Raw genomic sequence first — 13,806 nt, 5'->3', positions numbered from 1 at the left:
ATACTAACCATACACCACACACACATACACATGCATACATACACCTTCTCCCCACACACAAACACACGGACCTACCCTACATACAAGCAGGGGGGCAAGCCCCCATGCACCCCCCCCACTTAAATATACTAACCAAGGTCACACTACACAGACAAACACACGAAAACACCACTACACAAGCTACATTCCCCTCACACACACATCACAGTAAAAAAACATGCCGACAGACACTAAAGTCCCTACCCAAAACCCTTAGAACATAATTTATCATGATTATCATGGTTATCATGATGCATTGTTTATTTCGATGCGATTGGTTATAATGTGATGCATTTCTCATCGTGTTTTATGAGAAGTTGGTTTTTATCAATGAGCATTTTATGATTAAGAGTGGTTAATATGATCCTTAATTTTAAGTTGCACCTGGTTATGCTCTTATCTCTATACATATATTTTTTATGTTATGTTTCTATATGTATATGTATGTTTTAGCCTGTTTGTACAGCGCTCAAGTATATGCACAATGTATTAGAAGTTTTTAGGCTTTAGTACTGCACGACTTTTTAGTACTGCAAGATAGACTGTTTAGTTGATTAGATGAGTAGTTAACTATTCATTTGTTAATTGTTTAATGAGTTGCACACTACATTGGAGAGGTGTGTCTGTCTTAGAGGTATAAGTACTGCATTTTAGAACTCAGTTTTGTTTAAGGATCTGAAGAAGCGTGTAGTACACGCGAAAGCGCTTGTCCGATTTTAGTTCAAATAAAGACTTGTGATTTTATCCATTTATGGTGGTGGTCTGTTCCAGTTTGTTTTTACTACGTTTGATTTTGGAGTTTGAAACAGACCTTTAGGCAACAGCGTCTCCTTGTTGATACACACCCTTAGAACATAATGCTTACCTGAATCTCCAGCTATCCATTAACACAGCACAATACCAGAACCGCTAATTCAACATATCTGAACTTAATAGATTTTGAATTTCGCACTTCTGAGGGTTTTGATATTATGGGCTTTTGGCTTTATGATCTCGAGATTCTGAAATTCGATATTTCAGGATTTCGAGATTATAAAGTGAACCCATATATTATATGTATGTATATATATATATATATATATATATATATATATATATATATATATATACACACATACATAATATATATATATATATATATATATATATATATATACACACATACACACACGCACACACACACGCGCGCACGCGGGCACACACACACACACACACACACACACACACACACGCACACACACACGCGCACAAAAGTGCAAACCGAATTACTTAAACTAATGCCAGCATTTGACTAGTTACCTTTAACAATGGCAGTCTGCTATGAACTGAAAATGTAAACATTAGGGTAGGGTATCCAGCTAAGCAGTGAACAACCAATATGGCTTTGAGAAGCACACTGCTAAGAGGAAGGCTAGGAGTAGTAGAGATTTGCCTTACCTTTCTCAGTGAATGGGGTCTGGGTTAGTCCCGGTTACCTCTGATGTAATTAGTATCCCTGGTGCAGACTGCAGAACATGGACAGTTGTGAGGAATATCCATGATGTTACAAGGTTTGGTAAGCAAATGCTCATCCTCCAGAAGGGGGACTCAGTCCAATACTTCACCCCACTGCACACGACCCATGGGCAATGAAGACAGGAGTGCCAGAAGCGGCTATTAAGAACTACAGAAAGGAGCTTAAGGAGCTTGCATAACACAGGAGGTCCTACCCTCATTCCAAATGCTCACCAAAAGGAAGTAAACAAACAATTAAATTCTTAACTACTCAAAGCAAATGTAATATCTACAGGATGACTGGGGAGAGAATAGGTGGCAAGGTCTGTAAGCAAGCATGGGGTACAAGTAAATAAACTATGATGAAAAATAATGGCTGGGAAAATGACAGGGGTTCACATCGGCAAAATCACATTATCTTTAAGAGCTGCTCACTTCATAAAGCCAACATCAAGTGTAAAAACTCTGCTTTAAGGCAATTTACAGATACTATTAAGGCATTTCAACTTAATCGCTGCAACACAGTGTTGTTGACCGATTAACCCCCCAGAAGTATGAGATTCTAATAGCAGCCTGGTTGGCAGAAGAATCAGCCAAGAAGGGGTACCTGTGAGAGGATGACACCACTTGACCCACCTTAGATAGAGAGTCATTGAAGTTCTGCTGCACTACAACCATTTGTGGAAAGGCTTGGAACTGCAGCTTCTGCAACTTGGAGAAATGGAGAGCACATGCCTGCCAAGTAGTACACAGTACTTCAGCTGAGTACCGCATGAGTCTAGAAGCATTCATCCACACTGACTCAATGTAGCAGGCACTGCAATGCCCTACCCAACTGGCTCAATGTAGTAGGCATTGCAATGCACTATCCAAACTATGTAGGTTGCATTAGAAACAAACAAATCTCTTTCTCCAGGTGATAGTTGTGATCCCCAGCTCTCATCCCTCCCTTAATATCCTAAGTTGCTAATGATTAGGGAAGTAAAAGGATCAACAGGTGACAGAAGCTTGAAGGTATTGGGGAGTGAGGGCCAAAACAATTACAATAAAAGGTATTTCACTTTATATCTGCCTTGTGAAAATGTTTTTCTTTCATATTTGGCTGTACAGTGTATATATTTTTGCCATTTTAGAATAACTAAATCTTTAACAGATGGGAGTAGTTGGGCTGATATTAAATTAGGTACATGATATTAGTGGGTCCACCTAGTTGACGCATTACATAAATTTTCCTGTGCATATGACAGCAAATGTGATGTTACAAGAAACTCTGCATTTATATATTATCTTCACCATGCACATACAGCCAAGGTGGTCCCAGCCCAAGGGCTAATACCAGGGACACAAGTTAGGGATGACAGCAGCGAAGCAGCAAATGGTTAACTGGAAGAAATACTAAACTAAATAATCTAAACTTCTCGGTGTTACTATCGATGAACACCAAAAATTTGATACTCATGTCCAATTAAATATAAAAAAAAACATCAAAAACTTGGGTTACTACACAGAAACTCTCACTTCCTTTCTCCCTCTACCAGGCAAACTCTTGCCACTACCTACTTACTACCATCACTATTATACGGTGTCCCTCTTCTAACCAACCTTGCATCCTCCATCTCCTCAAAACTAGAAATCTGCTACAACAAAATCTCCAAATTCGCTGCTAAATCTAAACACTACTCCCACCATTGCTCTTCCCTACACATGCTAAAATGGCTAGAGCTTCCCAACTACCTCGACTACCTCCAACTCACTACAGCCCACAAATTAATCTTTAAACCTACTGCATGCCCTGCTCTATCATATATCCTTCCTTCGTATACTCCCCACAGACCCCTAAGATCTGGACAACAAAATCAACTTGCTATTCACAAACCAAAACATCCTGCTGGCCAGTGTCTGCTATCTTATTCCCTAGCAAAAAATGGAACTCCCTTCCCCCCTCACTAAGAATCTCCAATAACCTTGAACTCTTTAAATCCCAGCTCCATTCTCATCTCTCCCAAAATTGGAAATGTAATTGCTCTCTACCCCCCTAATCCTATTAAACTCATTTCTACTTGTTCTTCATTAAATACTTCTTGACCTTGCTATTCTGCCCAACAGCTTCCCCTTGATATTTCTTACATAGTATAAATACTATATATAACCTTCTTTCTGTACTTCTCTCCCCCATATACTTCTTCCTTCTAAACCTATATTACATTTGACTAACTAATGACTCTAACATTCTACAAATTGTGTCCAACACTCTTCTACTAACTTTACCCTCCATCCCCCTTGTATTACCCCCTATTGCTTTTTTCTCACTTATACTCTTCTTTCTAATAAACAATTGCCTCTTGCTTCACTCCTCAACTGCCTCTCTCTCCTTCCTCCACTTTAGGTATTTATTCCTACTGCTCTGCATACTTTACACTACCCATCTTCGTTACCGAGCATGTTCTGTATGAACTATCCTTAAGTCTCCTATACTCCACTTATTGCACTACATTATTTTGCTACATCTTACTGTATCATCTTACAATTTTGTTTAAAATATTATATAATACTAGGATTATTCATAACTGCATTTTATTGTACTTTTTATCATATTTTATTGTATTTTTATTTTATCTTTGTAATTTTGGAGCTTTTCTCCCCGGGCCTCCACTGAAAATGGGCTCCTTGAGCCCAGTGGACAACCCCGGTTATCAAACTGGAAATAAAATAAATAAATAAATACATAAATGGTGGTGGGGTATCAAAAACATTTAGAATTAGAACTTCACCCTTCCTTTCAGCTCCCCATGACACATCTATGTGTTGAAATGTTTAGCATTCTAGCAGAAGGCTAGCAGATGTAGGGCAAAGTAGGAAATTACACACTGTTAATACTGTCTGAGGCACTTTCTGGAAGTCATTAGAACTGGCGAGGTTTCTGTGGTTTTCTAAATGTACTCCTTAGGTATTCTTTCAAGGTGAGAAATTGAGAAGGAAAAACATACACACTAGCATTTGACAAAAGATGCACTTAAATCGTGGACTCCTTAAAATCATATAAGGGGTCTACTATGAACAATTTCAGTGCATTTAACTGACAAGTGATTATTCAAACCCAAAGTATCCAAAACCTTGGGTTATCACTAGTCAAACAGTTACACTCCCAAAGTTGCAAAATTACCTTTTTTATTTTTGCAAGTGGACAAGCACATCTTCACCCCACCCAATTCTGAGACTGCACAAACTCAGAGATGAGAAAGAATGCAAGGGAAATGCTACATTCATATTTTTGCCCTCCTCTGAGTCTAGACAGCATGACAGGACATAGGCAATCTTTAGGTCTGACATTCTGATATTCCATCAGGTATCCCTGTAACTGGCTAATAGCAGTCTAATCGCCACAACAGCAGCTAGCAATACAACTATATCCCCAAGTCCAACAATACAAATTTCTTGGCCTGGTCTTAGACCTTTCAGTATCATTCAAGACTTACGGTGATATAAATCACACTCAAGGTCAACTCCCACCTCCTCAGTATCTAACCATCCTGCACCCTGGTCAGGAAAGTTTTAGTTAATATCTTTACCACCATCTATCATCATGCTCTGCTTCACAAAATCATTCTTTGTAAATAAACTACTTTAAACAGCATATATTTATTAATTAGCTTGTTAATGTTGTTTAATTATCACTGCATCACCCTTCAAAATGTTAATGGGCTACCTATTGTAGCAAGTTCTAATTTATTACTATCCACCCTAACCTCTCTGAAGTATTTGACCTACTTAATGCTTGTTGTATATCAGTAACCAGGTCCATACAATGAATATGTAGATATGGCAGCTCAGGTTCCAGAATTCTAACCGAGTAAAAAGGTCATCAGGATATACAATTTCTAATTAAGTCCATCAGACTCTGACAGAAATTACACAATAAAAAGCTTAGACAAAAAAGTAGTCACATCCATCCCATCACATTTGGTTGTGTCAAAATAAAAATTAATAATCACTACTTTTACTGCTGCAGGGCTCATAGTATACCATAGAATTTCAAGACAAGACAATTTATCAAGACCAAGATGTACTATGACAAATCTAAGTCCTGAAAAGGAAATCTTGGAAGGCTACTTTGAAGGCTGCTTTAGCAAACAGCCCTGCTCAAAGCAAAATGCCATTCCAGTTAAATATCATTGGTGTGGCTATCAGTGACACCATCAGAAGGATAAACTATTAAGAGTATGGTTTCTATCAATCCTTCCCTTTTCAGTGAAACTTGACTTGTGCACTCCACTGAATGGGACTGAAAAGAATACTCTGGGGAAGTGGCAACCTCTCCACATAGAGGGCTTTGTTCCCCGCACCCCTGTAACTATTGTAACCTACTCCAAAGACACACACACTCAGGTTGACAAATGTGTAAGTGTAAGCCCTTTTGCTGGAGTAGGTTTGATGAGTCAAGTTTCACTATAAAAAGATGGCAAAACTAAAGGTATCTTAGCTAATAAAAACGAATGGACAGAGCTTTCAAATCAAGACTGTTTGTCCCCTCGCCTGTTTCCTAAAAATGGCAGCATCTACAACTGCCCTACCCTTTGCTCTTATTCATACCTTAAGGAACACTCATGAGCCCATTTAAGGTCGTTCATACAGTCCCCTATTCTCAAATATTGAGACTCACAGCTTCCAAAACTTTTTTTACCCTTTGTTCTCTTGACTGTAACTTACATAAAAGCAATACATACTCAGATCAGTGCTTTCCTCAACCAGCACAGTCTTTTCACTACATTCAAGCATAGGTTTCAATCCAGAGTTTGAAAGTATGCAGTCCTTGTTCATGTAATATGACACATTCAATAGTGAATAAAGGTGATTGCACCAACATTTCTTGACTTCAGAAAGGTTTTTGATACCATGCTGCATAATTTATTAGACTACAAAATCCATACTTTTGTGGCAAGGATCTCTCTTGTCACAAGAGATGAGGCATTATTTGTCAAAATTCAAACTCTGCATTTGTCTTAGTCTCTGTAACACTACAGCATTACACTATAGGATACCTCAAGGTTCAACAATGGATCCCCCACTATTCCTCATTTTCATTAATGACATGTGGCAGGCCTACAGAAATCAGTAAATTATTCATTATCCTGATAATGTCTCCTGCCACAGATCACACATCTGCTCAAGGTAGAAGATGAATGTCCTCCTCAGAGGTATGGGTTAAGCAAAACTATCTCCAACACAGTACTTTAAAATCAAATTTTATCACATTAGTCACTAAGCAACACAATGCCAAGCAGAACAAGCAGACTTAATATCTTCTCCCAAGCTGAACTGGCTATTCCTCAATAAGAGTATGTCGAATACCTGGCTGTATTAATCTCTCATTTACTCAGAACATATTTATGCAGCTTTCAAAAGAGAAACAAAAACAGGAAAAACTGGACTGGTTAAATTATTTTCTATATATGGCCACCACACTTATGGAAGCCAGGGCTATACACACCCCATAATTACATTAGGCAAAGTAGTGTTTTATTAACATTAACTTTATAGTCTTAACTAGGCAGACTTGATTTATAAGAGTGGCCATATTTACTTCCACATCTTGAGGAACTCCAAATGCTGCAACTGACCTTGCACTTGAATTAATTTCCTTATCAAATATTTTAGCCTACCTCTAGCTTTTGTTTTTTTCTCTCGTCCACAATACCCATCAGATTTCTGGCAGGCGTAATCACCTGGTCCATACCTACACACAAACCTGTTGCCTTCAGAGAAGTTATTGTATCAAATGTCAACTTCAGTAAGCCACTATGGAGAAGGCGTATTTCTCACTTCTCCTACTTTTAAGGAATTTTCTGCTTTTATCAGAGGCACTAACTTGCTTTTAAGGTTCAAAATTCAGTTAATAGCACACCTACTCTAAACAAATGTGAATGATGCAGTCATCCCTGGACTAAATCTCTTAAGTTGCCTCTTGTTTATCTTTTTCTCTTATTTTCTACAATGTTTGCAAGCAACTTCTACCATAACAAGAACACTTAATTTAGACTGCACATGCTTTTTGCACGACTGCACTTGCATCTTTCAAAGTAAAGCAATATGCTTTCTCCTTTTTCTATAATTTAGTTGCATTATATTCCTTCTGTAAACCTTTATAATATGCAGACACTGAAGGTCTATTCTTTCCTGAAAAAGTTCACTGTCACTGTGTCTATCCAATGAATAAATATTAAATAAATAAGTGTAAACATAAACTTGGCAGCCACTACAAACTGACAGAAATCAGCAGTTAAAAGCATGGCAAAGTATAGTTCTGCATGGAACTTACCATAACAGTACAAGTTCAAACAGGACCACTGGTACTGTCATAACACAACTTTTGGCCACTTAGACTCAAGAGAGATAACATGTCCAAGCTCAACTTCTATAGCTTTTCAACATTTGGATGATTGGCCTGGATCCTCTTTCCCGGGGACATTACCTTACTCCCAAGTTTAGAGAGGGGTCAGTCTCTGTGCCATCTTCAGTTCCTTGTTGACTAAGGATTCCTAAACATGTCTTTCCCTAGATTTCCCCATGGACATCTCCACATGGTGTCAATCACCCAACTAACCTGAGTGTAGAATGGCCCACCGACAATATGTCCCCCGGCACAAAGAATTCAGTTCACCCACAGATACAATGACCAAGAGAAGCAAGTATAGGAAATATGAGGAGGTGATGGTGGGAGTGAACTTGTCCCACCCTAATCCTTTAATGTTTATAGTTGTGATAAAGTTTCCCATACAACTGTACTATGCTCCTCACATTGATCTCTCTTGTAGTCGATATTTAGGAAGATTCACAAAGCATTTGCAACACACTAAGAGATTATTTTCCTGGGTGAAGTTACAGGAAGTAAAAAGACAGGCTTCCATATCACCTACTTGACACAGGTTATGGCATCCAGTTCAAACAGGGATTGGTTTCACTGTGCCCCTTTTAAGAGAGTGCGCTTAACTTCTAACAATGACTGCAGCAGGGAGCATCTATCAGTAGTTAGGTTAAGAATGCAGACAAATACAGCTTCACTGAGGAATAAGCTAAATCTGTTGTAAAAAGTTCTGGCAGGTACTACAGATGCAAGAGCAGTCCTGCCACACTACGCGCTTGATTCCTCCTTTGAAAAATCTTTTCTATTTAAAGAGAACTTCCTTGTATTAGGTGTCCTAGCCTCACTCATGATTTTACCACTTTCTCCGAAAAAGTGTCTACAACATACTGTAGTTAGGTAATGCAAGTGGTCGGTTTGAGTCTGCAGGTCCATGTGCACCAAGGACCCCCTTAAGCTGGGTCAAGAAGTGTACATGCTGAGACATCGTTACTTATTTCTTCACCCCTGTCTGCATATATACAGTGAGAACAAACGTGGCCTCAGCAAAAAAAAAGGGTTATTAGAAACATTTTGGCCTCTCCTCCCTTTCTTACAGAATAATCTTAGGGAGAAAGAGAACGGGAAGGACAAAAAGACAGAAACAGACCTACATCGTTGAAGTACATGGCACTGTGTGTGCAAACCTTCCTGCAATGTACTCTGTATTACAACTTACTCAGCAGTCTGTTGCTTGCAAAATTAAAAAGGTCAATTTCTGGTACACCCTCACCTGTGGTTAATGTTCAGATGAAGTCCTTGTATAACATATATTCTTGTGGGTCAACATCTACATTACTTAAATGATCTGACAGACTTTCTGTTGAGATGGAAAGCCCTGAAGGCCATGCCTGATTCGAGGACAATCACTCATGCTTGCAAAGCTATTCTGCAAAGAGAACAAAAATGTTCCCCTCCCACTTGCATATGTAGTATCTCACCATAGTGATACCTGTTAAGAGGTGAAGACCCCTAGTCTCCAGAACAGTTTGAAAGTCTTAATCATATCAGGATTATTGCCAGCATCTCCTTGTTGCTGCTGTCACTCTATCTGGTTCATGTTTCAGTTGACAAAAGACAAATGTGTGAACGTGAGAGAAGCATGTGAGAAATGAATGCGACGGCAAAAAGAAATAACTGGAAGATTAAATGACTGTGTGTACACTAAGGAATCATGGCCTTCAATAACTAAGACAAAAGTATAAAGTAGCGGAATGTATTAAACAGCCAATTGTAGGGAACAGTAAAAGAACACATTTTTGTAGATTAAGTGGTTGGTTTGGAACGTGATACGACATTACATGTGACAAAAGAAGACAACTACTCTACGAAATTTGGAAATGCTTTGCTAATTAATGCAAAACCAAAGAAGGAAATGTATGTATATGTTTCATTTATTACATTTGTTTACGGGGGTAGTGATCTGATCAAGTGACCATTAACAGATGCAGCCTAATCACAAATGGTTAGACAATTCCATTTATACAAAGCTATAAAAGATGCAAGTAAACTTTTAATTGAAAACAATGCTGCATATAAGGGAATTAAATAAATGAAAATAAAGCATGCAGTTTGAATTCTGACATGAAAATGTATAGTTGAAAATTTACAATAAGTGCTTTATAGCCCAAAGTGGATTTCGCTATGAAACACTAGTGTAAAGAGAGAGAATGCTTTGAGCCATTTTAAATAAAAAATACATGGTAGTTAGATTATATAACTTTTGTCTAGGCAGAAGCATTTAGTTTGGATGGATAATATGGGTTTTATGGTATTTTCTAAAGATGGGTAACACTGTAGTCTTCTTTTAAGAGGGTGCAGGGATTTCTAAAGGAAAAGAGCTTGGATGGAGAATGCAAGTCTGGTAAAGTGGTGGTAGGACCTTGGTGGACACGGGATGGGAGCCAGCTGACGGTACTTACGGAGGTTGTATGCTGACATTTTTCATGTAGTTTTGCAGCTACAGGTATAAAAGATTGTAGCTTTAGTAGTTTAAATAGTTGAGTAGCTAACAGAAGGACTGATATAGGGAACTACCTGACTTTGCAAAGTGTTAGGATGTGGTGTTCACAACGTGGGGAATTAGCATTAAATTGAAATATTGAGTTAGAAATGGACTGGAGTGTGTCAATTTTTTGTATGGAGGGCGATGCTTTGAAGGGAAGCTCATATTCATGCTTGGATACAAGAACCCTTTTACCGAGACGTACAGAGAGTTTTTTTTTTTTTTGTTTGGCTCAGAACAGCACAGAATTGATTTCTGAATATTTTTTTCAATGAAAAAATAGAAGCTGAGAGCTTGATATAACTAGAGACTTGAAATACTTGAAAGACATTGGGGTATCAATGTCAGAGTTGTTGATATCAGAAAATGTACGTTTTATTTTACATTTGCTTACCAGATTATTACACTGATTACAACTAACCATTGCAGGTATTGCCCAGGTCAAATAATTCACAAAAAAAAAAAAAAGTATAACAAAAGAGAGCAAGTTATAAATATCAAAAAGAAAAAGTAAAAATACATAAAAACTTGTACAGTAGCAATTAATAGATGTAGCAACAATTGTGACAAAAATGCATACGTTACATATTTCATATTTACATTATGGTGGAAATGCTGTGGGGTAACGACAGTCATGGTGGCGGAGGTGATATTAAGAGACGTTAGTAATTAGGACAGTGTAAGATTAGAGGTTGAAAGGCCCTTAAGTGATGTGACCTGCTGTTTGGCACGTACAGTTTGATTTGTTGTTCAGGAATTTAAATTGAGCTCTGAAGGGTGGGAAGGGGGATTTGTAGTTTGTCTAGGTGGGGGGAGGGGGATTCCCAGATTGTAGGAGTAAGAATAGAGATACAGTACTTGGTTGGTGCAGTGTAACCTTGTTTATAGGTGTTGGAGGAGAGGGTGTTATTTGGGAAGGGTGTCTGAGGTTGTGTGTGTGTTTAGTATATAGCTTTGCAGCTAGTAGTGGGAATGAGGTAGGCTGCAGAAGTTTGAAGATGTGACAGCCTAGTAGCTGGTCTGCTCTGTCCTGCACTGGGAGCCATTTGAATTTTCTGAGGGTGAGGCAGTGGTGATCATGAGTGGGGTGAGTTAGTGATGAAGCAACAGATTTTGTTTTTGATAGTTTGTAGTGTGGAGGAGATTGCTTTACAACTATTGGCTTAACCCGAATGCAAAGTCTCTCAATGGTTATCGGATTTTAAATTTAATTATATAAATGATTAGTTGCATTATTTTCATTTGTCTGATGAAGTCTCACTGGTTAGTGGACGAAAACGCTGTGTACGTTGTGGAAAGCGTTTATTTTTCTTGGATTACCCGTTTTGGATTACTTGTTGCTGTTTTTTTTTATTCCAATAAAGTGCGGTTACTTTTGGAGCGCTCTCTCCATTTTCTCTTTAGTGGAGGAGTTTTTCTTAGAGGCTGTGGTTGCTATAGGTAGTCCATACATACATTAATGGAAAAGAAAAACTATATCAACATTTTTTTCCCTTTTACATACATTGTACATCACACTATCATCAGTCCAACATTAGATAATTTAATCAATTCCTGCCTTCCCTTAAACCTCACTCCTCCTGCACAACTCAAGTTTCCCATTTATTTCTATGTAGCTTGCTCCTTCCCTTTTATAAAGATTCTCTTCCAGTTCTTTTTCTTCTTTTACAATATTCAGTACTTTAAATACTGTTGGTTTAGACTTCAATTTCCATTTTCTAGTAATTGCTTTTTTGACAGCAAACAGAATTAAACTTAACAAGGGCTTACTATGTCTAGGCAATTAAGATCATGTGTCCTAGTTCAAAATAATAATTTCCTTAGCTACAGCCAATATTTCTGACAGAGTACTCTGCAGGAAATTTTTAAAAGCTGCCAACTCATTACACTCCCAAAATGTATGTTCCCAGTTACCTCCTTCCTTCCTCATCACAACTCCAACATCTGCTGTCTACTGGAGGAAAAATTATTTTGAAGTCTGCCTGGGATAAACATTCTCGACTTTGATGCATACTTGGCAGTCGTACATATGTCCTCCAATTGTTCCCTTCTAAACTGCTTTTCCAACCTCTTCTCAATTTTTCTCTAACTCCTCCAATTGATTTGCATAATTGTTGTGCAATAGTTTATATGCCCTACTAATTTTCCTTTTTTGCAACAGCAGCTTCTGTTCTAGATTAAACTAAAAACTCTGCCAGTGCAGGTCATAGTTAGTCCACATTTGAGTTGGAGTGTTAAAAAATGGTCTAGGCACAAACTGAGGTACTTAAAAGCATTGGTCGTTTCGAATGGTGTGCTACAAAGGATAGTGATATTGCGTGACTTTGGTGACTATGTTTTTGGGTGGTGACGAATAGCATGCTTTTTTGTTAAGCAACAGTTTGTGGTTAATGAGTCAGGAGGAAGTATTTTTGCAGTTTTGTTTCAGTTGTAGAGGCAAGTATGTTTTTAGGACTTAGCTAGTTGAGTGGTTTTGTTTTCTGAGATACAGATCTGATTTTAGGTGGGTTTTAATAACAGTATGGGTGTGGCTGGATTGGTATATGACCATGTAATCAGCACAGAGAATGAGAGGAAGTTGAGGATGACTGAGGTGTAGTGTGTTAATGAAAATTTAGAAAGTAGTGGGGAAAGAATGGAGCCTTGGGGTATACCTTTGAGAAGCTGTGCAATGCCAGATAGGGAGGTGTCTAGTTTTTCTTTGAAATATTTATTTAAGAAATGTTTAAATGTGGGTAGTGAGCCTGAGACGACTACAATTTCAGTAAGGGAGTTTAGGAGAAGATGGTGGTCTACTAGAAGAAAGGTTTTATTCAGGTTAATGAATAAACGATACAGCTATTGCCAGGGGCCTTCACACCACAGTGTTTGCAGAATTCTTACGTCATTGACAGGTGGTACTTAACAGCTACCTGGACCCCCTCCAACACAACTGTAAGGGATACAGGTTTAAAATATTCATATAAAGAACAGCTCCACAGAAATAACGGAGACCCCTCATGCAGTATAAATATGATCAATATGGAAGATGTATCTCAGCATCTTTTATGAGAATAGATGTCACGACTTTCTAATCTTCCAAGAACTGAAGGTGAATGTACTACATACTAAGACAGTTATACTAACTACAGTGAAGAAATGTGGAAACATAAATAACAACAGCAATCTAAAAACCTTAAATATAATATGTTTAGCAGAAAAAACTTTGCAGAACTTAACTTTTGATCATCAATGGCATCACTGGTGTACATGCATACACAGGTGTACATGCATACACAGGTGTACATGCATACACAGGTGTACATGCATACACAGGTGCCTTTTGCACTTTCACAATAACAGGCTGAATAACACAGACAATGAAAGGAAA

The 13,806-nt window shown here is 38.1% G+C and overlaps 1 protein-coding gene across 4 annotated transcripts in view; it reads right to left on the bottom strand.

Moving 5' to 3' along the window:
- Positions 1-13,806, bottom strand: part of ZYX (zyxin) — a 1,199,731-nt gene that overhangs the window by 139,783 nt on the left and 1,046,142 nt on the right. The window lies entirely within an intron of this gene.

The sequence above is a fragment of the Protopterus annectens genome, chromosome 8.part0 (genome assembly GCF_019279795.1).
Source record: "Protopterus annectens isolate FY-2018-M chromosome 8.part0, PAN1.0, whole genome shotgun sequence".
NCBI classification, from domain to species: Eukaryota; Metazoa; Chordata; order Ceratodontiformes; family Protopteridae; genus Protopterus; species Protopterus annectens.
The sequence above is the reverse complement of the archived record's forward strand: the minus strand, read 5'-3'. Positions and strand labels throughout refer to the sequence as shown.